The sequence below is a fragment of the Rana temporaria genome, chromosome 3, assembly GCF_905171775.1.
Source record: "Rana temporaria chromosome 3, aRanTem1.1, whole genome shotgun sequence".
Taxonomy (NCBI): domain Eukaryota; kingdom Metazoa; phylum Chordata; class Amphibia; order Anura; family Ranidae; genus Rana; species Rana temporaria.
The window spans coordinates 194,242,007-194,256,176 of record NC_053491.1 but is presented as its reverse complement, the minus strand read 5'-3'; positions in this window follow the sequence as shown (position 1 = coordinate 194,256,176).

Here is a 14,170-nt window from a genome sequence, read left to right as displayed (position 1 = left end):
CCACCAAGGACCCCAGTGGTCCCGACAAATGAAGCTGGGAAAGGGTCATCGTGGAACCCTCATCATACAGCAACATCAGGTCACGTAAGGCACGGAACTCATCCATGGTAAAATGTTTAGTACGTTCAGATAATTCTCGTTCCAAATTGGTATTTTGGCGATCAGAATCATAGATAAATTTAAAGGTGAGGTTGCGTGCAACTTCATCTTGTCTTGGGACTGCAGTACATGTTCCTGGACTGTTTGAGGGCGGAGCATATCCAAAACAGTCCATGGCTGCCGACCCAAGAAGGAGTTCTGCTGGAGTTTTCCCAGTGGTTGCATGTGGTGTGTTTCTGTAAGCAGAAAGGAAGGAGTCCAGCTGCTGGGGTGAAAGGGAGTGTTGTTTACTTGCAGCCACTGTAGCTTTGAAATAGCGTTTGAAAGTCTGCACAAACCGCTCTGCTTGACTATTTTTAGCCGGGTGGTAAGGTGCGGTCAACTTCTGCTTGATGTTGTGGGCAGTCAGGAAATGCTGAAACTCCTGACTGGTGAATTGTGACGATTTCTCTGGGGTATGCAAACGTAGCAGCGAGATGTAACAGTATGGAAACCGTTGCCTTAGTCGTTGGCTGAGTAACAGGAATGACCTTTGAATGGGCGTCCACTATGATCAAGAAGGTGTGTCCTCTGATCGGGCCTGCAAAGTCCAAGTGTAGGCGAAACCAAGGAACTGTGGGCCAAGTCCAGGGCTGGACGCACCCTCGAGGAGGGTCTCTTGCCGTTTGTGCACATCCAGCACAAGCATTCACATATGTTGTGATATTTGAGTCTAGGTTTGGCCACCACACATAGCCTCTGGCCTTTTGTTTCATACGTGTGCCTCCGGGATGACCAGTATGTAGCAAGTTCAGAATGTGTCTCTGGAGGGTCTGTGGAATGATCACTCGGTCTCCCAATAAAACACAGTTGCCAGCCACAGTTAATTCCATACGCCTACGGAAATAAGGTTCATACTCCTGTGTGACAGTTGCAGGCCAACCGGACTGTACCCAGGAGAGTATTGTTTTCAGAAAGGTATCCTTGGTTGTATGGGCTGCTATCTCCCCAGAAGACAAGAAGGACAGGCTGGACATAGCGTCCGCATTAGCATTGGCATCATGACCACGATACTGAATTGTGTAGCTGTATGCCCCCAAGAATATGGCATATCATTGGAGGCGGGCCGCAGTAGTCTGGGAGATGCCTTTGTCAGGGCTAAAGATCTGGAGGAGTGGTGTATGGTCCGTCAGTATGGTGAATTCCCTACCATACAGGTAAAGATGAAACTTCTTAACCTCCCTGGCGGTATGATTCTGTCTGGAATTACGTACCAAAAGCGGTACAATTATTTTGCAAGGAAATTTGGTGATTTGTACTGTAGGCCTGTAATTTTTTAGGAATAACTCACTTAAATCTGACCAAACAAGAATCTTGTAGGCATCCCGGGTATGACATTTTTTTAAAAAACAAAATTATAAATTATAATATAATAAATAATTATAAATACTTATAACAAATAATAATATAATTATAATAAAAATTATTCAATAATGTAATCAACTCAAAATCACTGAAATTTGCTCAGTTGCAGAATTGTCGCTGTCATTATTTATTTATTTTTATGACGAATTTCCCCACAAATCGCTATCGCACATTTCTGCAAGTGATTATAATTTATTATCGCTGTTTTCTAGCTGATCTAAAACCATTTTTGACATAAAGGGACACTTTTGGACAATCTACAGTTTGCAGGCAGAAAGAACAGTTTTTATTATATAAAAGTACATGTAGGGCACTGGGCAGACCACTAGGGACAAGGGGGGGTGTGTATTTTTACATACAGTACTGTAATCTATAAGATTACAGTATACTGTATGTATTGTGTTTGTTTACTATTTTGAATTTGGCGCCGTTCTCCGCCCCCGTGCGTCGTAACTTTCGCAGGGAACGGAGATCGGCGGCACACGGGAGACTGTGAATCGAGCGAGGAGGACCCGCTCGCTCACACAGCGGGGTGGCATCGCTGGATCCAGGGACAAGGGGAGTAACTTGCCTGTGGATCCAGCGAGAAGGTAAGCCGCGCCGCTGCACACTCTGCACGTCCAGCCCGAGCGTGACTCTGGGTTACCGATCCTAACATTGAAAACCCACCCCGAGTCACGCTCGGGTTTACCGCTAAGGGGGTTAATTGCCCATATCAAGAGCAAGAGCCTCTTTGTCAATGTGTGAGTAATTGCTTTCTGCTTTTGTCAAAGACCTGGAGGCAAATGCCACTGGTTTTTCTGACCCATCTGGTAAGATGTGGGATAGTACCGCCCCCAGACCATAGGGTGAGGCATCACAAGCCAAGGTGAGAGGCTTCTGGAGGTCATAGTGCACGAGCATGCGTGACGCCAACAGCTTCCGCTTAGAAACTTCAAAAGCACGTTAGCATGCAGCCGACCAGTCCTATCTGGAGTGTTTCTCCAAAAGCTTGTTCAACAGAAACAAGGTGTGTGCCAGATCTTGCAGGAATTTGTGGTAATAGTTCAGCAAGCCAAGGTATGATCGCAGCTGCTGGACATTGGTTGGGGCTGGAGCTTTGATTAAAGCATCAACCTTGGCTTCCGTGGTGTGTATACCCTTTACATCCACAAGGTGGCCACAAAACTCCAATTTAGGCACCATGAATTGGCATTTTGCTAAGTTCACTTTCAGACCTTGTTCTTGGAGTCTCCCCAACACAAGCTCCACATTCTGCTAGTGTTTCTGGTTGGTCCATCCCGTGATGAGCATGTCATCTAGCAGGCACTGCGTGAAAGGAATGTCCGCCAAAATCTCGTCCATTTTTCATTGCCAAATGGCTGGGGCGGAAGCTATCCTAAACACCATCCGATTATATTCATACAGTCCTTTGTGGGTGCTGATATTCAGAAACTTACGGAAAGAAGGATGAACCTCAAACTGTAAATATGCTTGCTTGAGATCAAGCTTGGTGAACTTTTGATCCCCTGCAAGAGAGGCAAAAATGTCATCTACTCTGAGTAGGGGATACTGGTCTATTTCCAGTTGGGAGTTCAGTGCCAATGCGGAAATCACCAGAAATGCGCAAGTCCCCATTCGCTTTCTTTACCGGTACAATTGGTGATGCCCACTCGCTGTGCTCTACATTTGAGATAACAACTTGTTCCTCCAGCCGACTTAGTTCTGCTTCCACACCTGCTCGGAGTGCGAAAGGTACTGTCCGAGCTTTGAAGAACTTAGGCTGAGCGTTGGGTTTCAGCTTGAGTCTCACACAGTCATGCTTTATTTTTCCCAACTGGTCATCAAAAATCTTTGGGAACCGCTGCTTCAGGGACACCACCCATCCCTCATTACCTCTTAATGGAATTGTAACGGTGTTACAGGGACTTATGGCGATGTCTGGCATACCAAAGTGAGCAATCCAGTCTCTCCCAAAGAGAGGGGGTCCCCCATTTTCTAGGATATATAATGGCAGTCTCTTTGCCTGATCCTTGTACAATACCATTACTTTTGTGTAACCCAGTGGGTGGAGTATCTGCTTTGAGTATGTCTGCAGTTTGATTGGTGTTGGGCGGACAGTTTTTCGGGTCTGAAGTTGTCTCCATTGTTTCTGGGTGATAACTGAAACTGCTGCTCCTGTGTCTACATCCATCTTGAGTTTCTTTCCCTCAACGGTTACATCTACAGTTATTGCGGAGGGTGCTGAATGCATATGATGTATGTCTAATCTGTGGAGCACTTCCTCATCCTCTGACTCAGATGATGATATATATCTTCCCACCATATATGTCTTTGTCTTGGGGTTCAGAGGTTGTTTATCTCGCACCTTCTTGCTACGGCAAACTCATTTCAGATGGGCTGTCTTAAAGCAATTATGACAGGTCTGATCCTTAAACCGGCAGACTTTTTGATCATGGTCTGTATTCCCACAATGGTAGCAAGCTGACTCCTGGCTTGGTGATGGTCTGTATTTCCAAATTGCGGCAGTTGGCTTGACTGCTGTTCTGAAAACTTCCTGCTTCACCTCTTCCCTTCTGCCCTGGGGGTTCAATTCCTCTGTATCTTTCACAGCCATTTCCATCACTGAAGCTATCTCAATTGCCTTTGTAAGGGTAAGGTCTTTCTCTGTTAACAGTCTCTTTTGGGTCGACTCACAATTCAGTACCATGACAAACTTATCTCTCAGTGCAGTAGGTAGGTACTCCCTAAAAGAACAGGTAGAGGCTAGTCTGCGAAGGGCGAGCACATAAGCTTTAATCTCTTCTCCTGTCTTCTGTTGCCTCTGATAGAAGCAAAATCTTTCTCCAATTTCTAGTGGTTTAGGCTGGAAGTGATTCTCTAGCAGTGTCAGCAGCTCTGCCAATGTCTTAGTTGGCTGGTTTTACAGGGGAAAGGAGATTCCTAAGAGTGTCATATGTTTTGGCACCAACCACTGTCAGAAATGTTGCTACTTGCCTGTTGTCTGGGATGGCATTTGCACTGAAATACTGTTCCAGTCTCTCAACCCAGGAACTCCAGGATGTCTGTTCTCCATCAAACTAACTTAATGTCCTGATTAATGACATTTGTAAATCCCATCCTCGTTGCCACTGTTATATCCTCTGTGTTGTGAGAGACACAAGACTCTGGTCTGGAACAATGGATGTTTATTTCAGGTCATCTGCACACTGCAACATGCATCTCAGGACAGTACATATTATCAGCTTCTTTACATGTGCTCTCTCTAAGATGGCTACTATGCCCCTTGACCCTTGTCATCACTGCTGGGTGGAGACAGCCTTAAAGTTCCAGTACATGTGGAACCCTTCAGGTATAACAACAACACACAAAGGAATCCTTCCTGGAGGCATGGGAGCAAGGAGAGGACAGCAGAAGCAGGTCAGATCCACCAGGAGTTCTCCAGAGAAGTCATCCAGGTGGGCTGGTGAGTGAACAGTCTGGGAGGACTGTGAAGAGAGAGTGTCAGTCTGGGAGGACTGTGGAGATGTAGCCAGAAGGGCAAATGAAACAGGCAGCTGTATCCAGGTGGGCTGGCAGTACCTGAAGAGGTGATGCTGGGATCAGTAGCCACAGGGATGTAAACTGGATACATCCGTATTTTCATCAGTTTGCCAGCAGAGTTCTGCAAGCAAGTGTGCTGGAGGAAGCAAAGGAGTGTATATAGAGTGTATAAAGAAAAAGTTGTCCCTGAAGTTGCTTAAAGTGAAGTGGGCATCTCATAATACCCCTACTCCCCATCCAAGTTTCAATCCCTTAAAAAAATAACAAAACAAAGTGCCGGACTGTGAAAATTCAGTGCGCCTGGCTGTGCAGTGTTGGGGATCCCATTTCACCTGCGGCTCCTTAGGGGGTGCGCTACACATAATATACATCACTACCCGGTGACCTTCATAGGTGAGCCTGGGATGCACTTGTCGTAAGTCACAAGCCCAAAGTTGGGTTTAATTTTTCAGTTTTCTTCACAGCAATCTCTTTCTTGGGCTTTGAATGAAGCCATTCTACAGACCTAATTATTGACTCTTTTAAGGCAGAAAGTGAGACTAGTGATAAATGTGATGTTTTGGCTGCTTTTGGCTTTTAGTAGTCACCTTGTGAAAAGTAGGTTGTGCCCCACATAAACTGCAAGCATAAATTAATGTTTGGGAAACTTTTTTCTTCTATTGTGGGGTCCACACTGATACTGGGGCATTTCTTCCTTTGCCACTGTTAGCCCCATTATTTGCACCACTTAAACTCTTCAATTTAGTGCAACAACTGTTGTTCATATTTTAGAGCATGCTGCAACTAGATATGGGCCGAACATCTCTCAGGTTCAGTTCGCACCAGAACATGCCAACAGGCAAAAAATGTGTTTGAACATGCGAACACCGTTAAAGTCTATGGGACACAAACATGAAAAATCAAAAGTGCTAATTGTAAAGGTTAATATGCAAGTTATTGTCATAAAAAGTGTGTGGGGACCTGGGTCCTGCCCCAGGGGACATGTATCAATGCAAAAAAAAATGTTAAACTGTGAAAAAGTGAAACAATAAAAGTGAAACATTCCTTTAAATTTCGTATCTGGGGGGTGTCTATAGTATGCCTGTAAAGTAGCGCATGTTTCCCATGCTTAGAAAAGTCCCTGCACAAAATTACATTTCTAAAGGAAAACAAGTCATTTAAGGCTACTCGTGGCTATTCATGAATTGTCGGGTCCCGGCAATACAGATCAAAGTCATTGAAAAAAACAGTAGTAGTAGTAGTTTTAAATTACTTTTTTTCTTTAGAAATTTAATTTTGTGCAGAGACTTTTCTAAGCACGGGAAACATGCGCTACTTTACAGGCATACTATAGACACCCCACAGGTATGAAATTTAAAGGATTATTTTAATTTTATTGTTTCACTTTAAGCATTATTAAAATCACTGCTCCCGAAAAAACATTAGTTTTTAAAACTTTTTTTTGCATTGATACATGTCCCTTAGGGCAAGACCCAGGTCCCCATACCCTTTTTATGACAATAACTTGCATATTAACCTTTAAAATTAGCACTTTTGATTTCTCCCATAGACTTTAAAGGGTGTTCTGCAGCTTTTCGAATTTGCCGTGAACACCCCAAATTGTTCGCTGTTTGGCGAACGGGCAAACAGGCATCTCATGTTGGACTCGAACAGATAGCCCATCCCTAGCTGCAACCATTGAATATGTTTTGGTACTGATATTAGCCCGATCCCCTACTCTACCCTTTTTCCTACCTCTATTCTCAGGTCCACTGATTTTCAAATGTTCTCAAACATGGTTCATGTCCAAAAATAAACGTTAACATAATTTTTGTTAATAACATGCGTGGTTAATGGGGAAAATAAATAATTTATTACAATACAGGAGTGGCGGATTCTATAACATATTGAAAATGGATTGTTTTTTTGGTTAGAAAAGACAAAACTAGTGGCTTTTTTCGACACACCTGTTTTTACTTCAAACAGCCAATCAGGTTAAAAAGAAATTTATTTTACATTATTAATGCAAAATTCCCCTTAACATGATCAGTTATTTGGCAAAGCTTTAGTAAATGATTTCCTTTAATTGTGTATTACACTAAGACAGTTGTTTATGTAACAGATAATATGACACTGACCAGCATCAAGATACTTCTGTAGCTGCTTTGACAGTACTAAAATCTAGAGAAATGACGAGATTTAGCCTGAATTGCGTCTGGTGAAAGGGAACCTGTATGTACAGGAAACAGCAAATGCTAATGCTAATAGTTTTCATTTTGTTTAGGGCAAGAAACTGGTTTAGCAAAAAATAAAAGTATTTTTAAATGGACCTATACGTTTTTTTCTTTCTTGTGGATGCAAGGAGGGAGTTTTCCACAAACGAATGTTTATATTGCCAACCAATATATTAAGTTTATCTCCTGGTTTAAAAAAGTAGTCTTTCTCATTTCTCTGTGTATTTAAAAGGTCAAATTTTCCATTTTGCGAAGAATTGCCAGCATTACAGATCACTGGTGAATATATGGGCTTTAACCACTTCAGCCCCAGCCACCAAATGACCGGGCCACTTTTTGCGATTCGCCACTGCGTTGCTTTAACTGACAATTGTGCAGACGTGTGACGTGGCTTCCAAAAAAAATTGACGTCTTTTATTTTACCACAAATAGAGCTTTCTTTTGGTGCTATTTGATCACCTCTGCGGTTTTTATTTTTTGCGCTATAAGCAAAAATAGAGCGTCAATTTTGAAAAAAAAGCTATATTTTTTTACTTTTTCCTATAATAAATATGCCCAAAAGAATATATAAAAAAAAAAAATTGTCCTCAATTTAGGCCTATACATAATTTTCTACATATTTTTGGTAAAAAAAATCACAATAAGCATTTATTATATTGGTTTGCGCAGAAGTTTTAGTGTCTACAAAATAGGGGATAGTTTTATGTCATTTTTATTAATAACTTTTTTTTACTAGTAATAGCGGCGAGCATTGATTTTTATCTTGACAATATGGCGGACACATCAGACACTTTTGATGCTATTTTGGGACCATTCACATTTATACAGCGATCAGTGCTATACAATGCACTGATTACTGTATAAATGTGACTGGCAGGGAAGAGGTTAACCACTAGGGGGCTAGGAAGGAGTTAAGTGTGTCCTAGGGAGTGATTCTAACTGTGTGGGGGCTGGGCTTGCTTTGACACGACACTGTTTACGGCTCCCGATTACAGGGAGCAGACGATCAGTGTCCTGTCACTAGGCAGAACAGGGAGATGCCTTGTTTACACAGGCAGCCCCCCGTTCTGCAGCTCCGTGACATGATCGTGGGACACCGGCGGACATCGAGTCTGTGGGTACCGCGGGCACGGAGCTTGCGGCAGGGGCACGTGCACTCACATGGCGGCAAATATAAAGGGACGTACCTGTACGCCCATTTGCTTGTCTGTGCCATTCTGCCGACGTAAAAGTGCGTGCGCTGGTCGGCTAGTGGTTAATAAATTGGTTTATCCTGCATGTTGCATATCTCAATTCTAAAAATAAACCATGCAAATTTAAAAATATTTTCAATGTATTGGAGTATTCCATAACATAAGTTAATTTATTTATTTCAGGTATTTATATAGCGCAGTTAACTCAAGCAGTGCTTTACATATACATTGTACATTTACATCAGTCCCTGCCCTCAAGGAGCTTACAATCTACTCACATTCATACTCACGTTCATACATACATACATACATACATACATATACTAGAGTCAATTGGTGTTGGATACTGGTGAGTTGTAACACTGTTTTGCACCTTTTATTGAATAGTGGGTGGGACCCTGGTGATTTAAATATTTTATAGGACATTTTTTTAAATTAAGGGAACCTTAGTTATTTAAATATATTATAAAGTACAACAGCTGCGGTTATTTCCTGGGATTAGTGTAGGCATGATTTATTGTCTCAAGATAGATATAAACATATAGGTCAGGTAGGGTTCCTCATCATGACATGGCAGATGGGAATATCTCATGGCTATTAACGCTGCTGCTTTTCAGCACTAGCAGCAGTAGAGAGCAGAGAGCTTCATTATCCTCAAAAACATTAGTTGTCTCCATGGCAGAAACTGCCACAAGTAGAGTAAAGAGCACACCCGATGATATCTATTCTGGGAAAGTTAAAGGCTAAGGTCACCTTTTCCAGAAAATAGCCTATGCAGTCAATGGGCCCCAGTATATAGTAATAATCCCTTTATGCCCCAGCAACCCATATGTGCGTCGGTAAAATGCTGGGCTTTAACGCCCACAAGCTGCACATATGTGTCGCTGGGTGGGCAATCTGCAAATGTGCTGGCAGCACACTCCCTGTACACTTCCAGCACAAAGACCGAGCTGCCGAATACTGGGTATACTTTGCAAAGTGACATTTCACCACATTCACTTAAATCTGGGGAAAGCTCCCCTGCAAAGTGTAGCTTTCTTAACACAGTAAACAGCCTATGGGCCTTTAGTAAATTATCCAGAGTGTGATCACTTTTACTATATGAGAGACATGGTGCACAAGGAATATAGATTATTGGGCCAAGGATTTATAGACATTTTTGATTGATAATCTAATTTGTTGCACTTTATTGGATAGTTGTTATGTTAATGATCAAGTGTATTTTACTGCATGTTATTACTGCATTATTGTTTCTTATTTTATGTTTGGTGCCAGAAATAATATGTATGTGTCAAGATAAACAGGGCAAATTGCAGTAAAAAAAATAGCACTTTGTATGTATGGCAAACTTTTGTTTTAAAATGATCACCGTTCAAACATTAAAATGACATTCTTCTTTTTGTCTTTAACTACTTGCTTACTGGGCACATATACCCCCTTCCTGCCCAGGCAAAATTTCAGCTTTCAGCACTTCGTCACTTCAACTGACTATTGCGCGGTCGTACGACGTGGCTCCCAAACAAAATTGATGTCCTTTTTTTACCACAAACAGAGCTTTCTTTTGGTGGTATTTGATCATCTCTGCGGTTTTTATTTTTTGCACTATAAACCAAAAAATATGTAAATTTTGAAAAAAACACAATGGGGCTGATTTACCAAGCCTTTACTCCATGACTCATGGAGTAAAAGCAGGAGTAGCAGCCGTTTGGCCATTTACTAAAGAAATACGCTGCTAGTGCAGTGTATTTCCCTAGTTACTAATGTGCTCCATGCGCCCAGGAGAGGGTGCATTGTGCACCAGTACAGACCTGGCGCACGGCACATTGAAATGTAAATTGCGGGGGTTTGGGCGGGAGTTTATTAGGGGGGGGAGGTGGGGGGATGCAGGGGAAGTGAAGTGACATGTGTTTTGAAGTGTTTGGCGGGCCGAATTGAAAAGGAAAGTGTTTTTTGAAAACAGATCCCCGTACGCTTGCACAGTGCGCCTGAACCTCGGGAGGTTCATTTGCATACTGGGCATGCGCAGAGAGAAATTTCGGCGCTTCCCGTGCGCCTTGTCAGTACGGCGTGAAAATCTTGGTAAATACCAAGCGGCGTACCCGTGAATGCGCTGCGTGACGCGGAGCACGGGAATCTCCGAGCTGTTTTCAGCCCTGAAGGGGAACTCCGCGCCAAATTTCAAACTTGAAATCGTCGCGGGTCCCCCTCCAGGGCTACATTAGGCTCTTAGGCTTGGTCCGGAATGTGAGGGGTTAAACCCGCGCCGATTAGGCGCGGGGGTCCCCCCCCAGATCCAAACCAAGCCCTCATCCCAAGCACGCAGTCTGGCCCGGACAGGAATGGGGGTGGGGACGAGCGAGCGCCCCCCCCCCTCCTGAGCCGTACCAGACCGCATGCCCTCAACATGGGGGAGTGTGTGCTGTGGGGGAGGGGGGCACTGCCCCCCCACCCCACAGCACTCTTGCCCCCATGTCGATAGGGACAAGAGCCTCTTCCCGACAACCCTTGCCATTGGTTGACGGGGTATGCGGGCGGGGCTAATCGGAATCTGCGAGCTCCCTTTAATAAGGGGGTCCCCAGATGCCGGCCCCCCACCCTATGTGAATGTGTATGGGGTACATCGTACCTCTACCCATTCACATGGGGGAAATGTAAAGTAAAATAAAACACCACACAGAATAAAATATTTTATTAATCTGCTCCGGAGCCCCCCCTTTCTTCTTTAGCTCTCTTACAAGGGGGGGTTTCTTCTCTCCCGATCTTCCGCCGGGACCCTGGGCTTCGGTGATTTCTGCCGGGGGAGGGCGCCATCCCTCGGTCCTCTCCGGAGCCTTCCGCCGGATGCCCCCACCCCATTTAAGCTCTTTTTCATTAGGGAGGGGCATCCGGACTTCGGGGTCTTCTGCCGGGGGATGGCGCCTATCCCCCGGTCTTTCCGGTGCCTTCCGCCAGGGTTCCGGTCTTCCTGGTCTTCTGCCGGGGGTGCGCCAACTCCCCGGTCTTTTCTCTTCTGTCTTCTCTGCTCCCTCTTCTGCCTGGCTCCCCCGCGGAGCCAGGGCTTTCTTCCGTCTTCTTTCTTCTCTCTTCCTTCTTCTGCCTGTCTCCTCCAGGAGCCCAGGGCTTGTCTCCGCTGTCTTCTTCCTTCTCTTCCATTGGATGTTGACACGACGAGGTTCCGCGCTGACATGCCGTGTCAGCGGCGGGCATGGACTTATATAGGGTAATGCCACCATGTGACCTCAACCCATGTGACATCACATTCCCTGGGCATGATGGGAATGTGATGTCACATGGGTTGAGGTCACATGGTGGCATTGCCCTATATAAGTCCATGCCCACTGCTCAGACGGCATTCCAGCGCCGGACCTCGTCGTGTCAACATCGAATGGAAGAGAAGGGAGAAGACAGCGGAGACAAGCCCTGTGCTCCGCGGAGGAGACAGGCAGAAGCGGAAGGCATCGCAGAAGCCCGCGGGTGTCGCCCCCCGGCAGAAGACACCGTACAAGCCCGGGACCCTCCCCCAAAGGCAGGAGCCTCACTGGTGAAGGGGGTCCCGGTGAATTACGTCGCTGAAGACGGGGGTGGGGTGCCAGTGCACCCCCCCCGCAGAAACCGTCGTAGAAGCCCGGGACCCTCCCCCAAAGGCAGGAGCCTCACTGGTGAAGGGGGTCCCGGTGAATTACGTCGCTGAAGACGGGGGTGGGGTGCCAGTGCACCCCCCCCCCGCAGAAACCGTCGTAGAAGCCCGGGACCCTCCCCCAAAGGCAGGAGCCTCACTGGTGAAGGGGGTCCCGGTGAATTACGTCGCTGAAGACGGGGGTGGGGTGCCAGTGCACCCCCCCCGCAGAAACCGTCGTAGAAGCCCGGGACCCTCCCCCAAAGGCAGGAGCCTCACTGGTGAAGGGGGTTCCGGTGAAAGACGGCGAAGCCCAGGGCCTAATGGGGTGGTGGTGGGGGGCCCCGGCAGAAGACCCCCGGCAGACTAATAAATTAATTTATTCATGTGTGGTGTTTTATTTCTTTACATTTTTTCCCCAGGTGAATGGGTAGGGGTACGATGTACCCCCATACTCCTTCACATAGGGTGAGGGGCCGGAATCTGGGGGCCACCTTATTAAAGGGGCCTCTCAGATTCTGATAAGCCCCCCGCCCGCATACCCCGACAACCAACGGCCAGGGTTGTCGGGAAGAGGCTCTTGTCCCTATCGACATGGGGACAAGAGTGCTTTGGGGTGGGGGGCAGTGCCCCCCTCCCCCACAGCACACACTCCCCCATGTTGAGGGCATGCGGTCCGGTACGGCTCAGGAGGGGGGGGGGGCGCTCGCTCGTCCCCGCCCCCATTCCTGTCCGGCCAGACTGCGTGCCTGGGATGAGGGCTTGGTTTGGATCTTGGGGGGAACCCCACGCTGGTTTTCGGCGCGGGTTTAACCCCTTATGTTCCAGACCAAGCCTAAGAGCCTGGTATGCACCTGAAGGGGAACCCACATTTTTTTTTTTTTTGGTCTGGAGTTCCCCTTCATGAACAGCGATCTGTCATTTACCCATGTCAGTCCCCCCCCCCTTCAGTTAGAACACACCCAGGGAACATATTTAACCCCTCCCTCGCACCTAGTGTTAACCCCTTCCCTGCCAGTGGCATTTTTAGAGTAAGCAATGCATTTTTAGAGCACTGATCGCTAGAAAAAATGCCAATGGTTCCAAAAAAGTGTCCGATGTGTCCGCCATAATGTCGCAGTACCGATTAAAAATCGCTGATCGCCGCAATAACTAGTTAAAACAAAAAAGCCATATTTTGTAGACGCTATAACTTTTGCCAAAACCAAACACTAAACGCTATTTGCGATTTTTTGGAACCAAAAAGATGTAGAATACGTATCGGCCTAAACTGAGGTTTTTTTTATTTTTTAGAATATATATTTTTGGGGATATTTATTATAGCAAAAAGTAAAAATAATTTTTACATATGTGGGCGGGACTTACGCAAGTCCCGCCCACATATATAAACATCGTTCAAACCACACATGTGAGGTATTGACGCGTGCGCTAGAGCGAGAGCAATACTTTTACCACTAGACCTTCTTTGTAACTATAAACTGGTAACCTGGAAAAAAAAGAAAAAGGTCGCCTATGGGGATATTCATGGAATTAATTTTGGCCCCATTGCAGGAGTGTTTCCAATAGTAAAGCGTGACATGTAAGGTATCTATTTACTCGGTGTAACATCATCTTTCACATTATCCCCAAAAATTGGGCTCACTTTTGTGTTTTGTTAATTTTTAACCACTTGAGCCCGGACCATATTTCTGGTCAATGACCGGGCAAGTTTTTGTGATTCGGCACGGCGTCGCTTTAACTGACAATTGCGCAGTCGTGCGACGTGGCTCCCAAACAAAATTGGCAACCTTTTTTTTCCCACAAATAGATTATTAAATGTGCCTGTTTACTTCTGTCTTTAACACCTCCCCTTCAGGCTGGAAAGCATCAGATCAGGGGAAACAAAAAAAAAAAAAAGCTCTCATTCCATTGCAGCTTGGTTCCTACATGTGTGACGAACTGAGCATGCTCAAACACTTAGAAAAAAATTATCGTTTCTTTTTAAAAGGTGAAAAACACTCCTTGGATGCTCATAGAGCGTGGTTTGGGTTAATTGCAGGTGTGCCCAATTACAAGCTCACCCAAACTAGAGACTGCAATTTGTTCATGTGATTTCAATTGCTTCATTACTAGCACTGTTATAA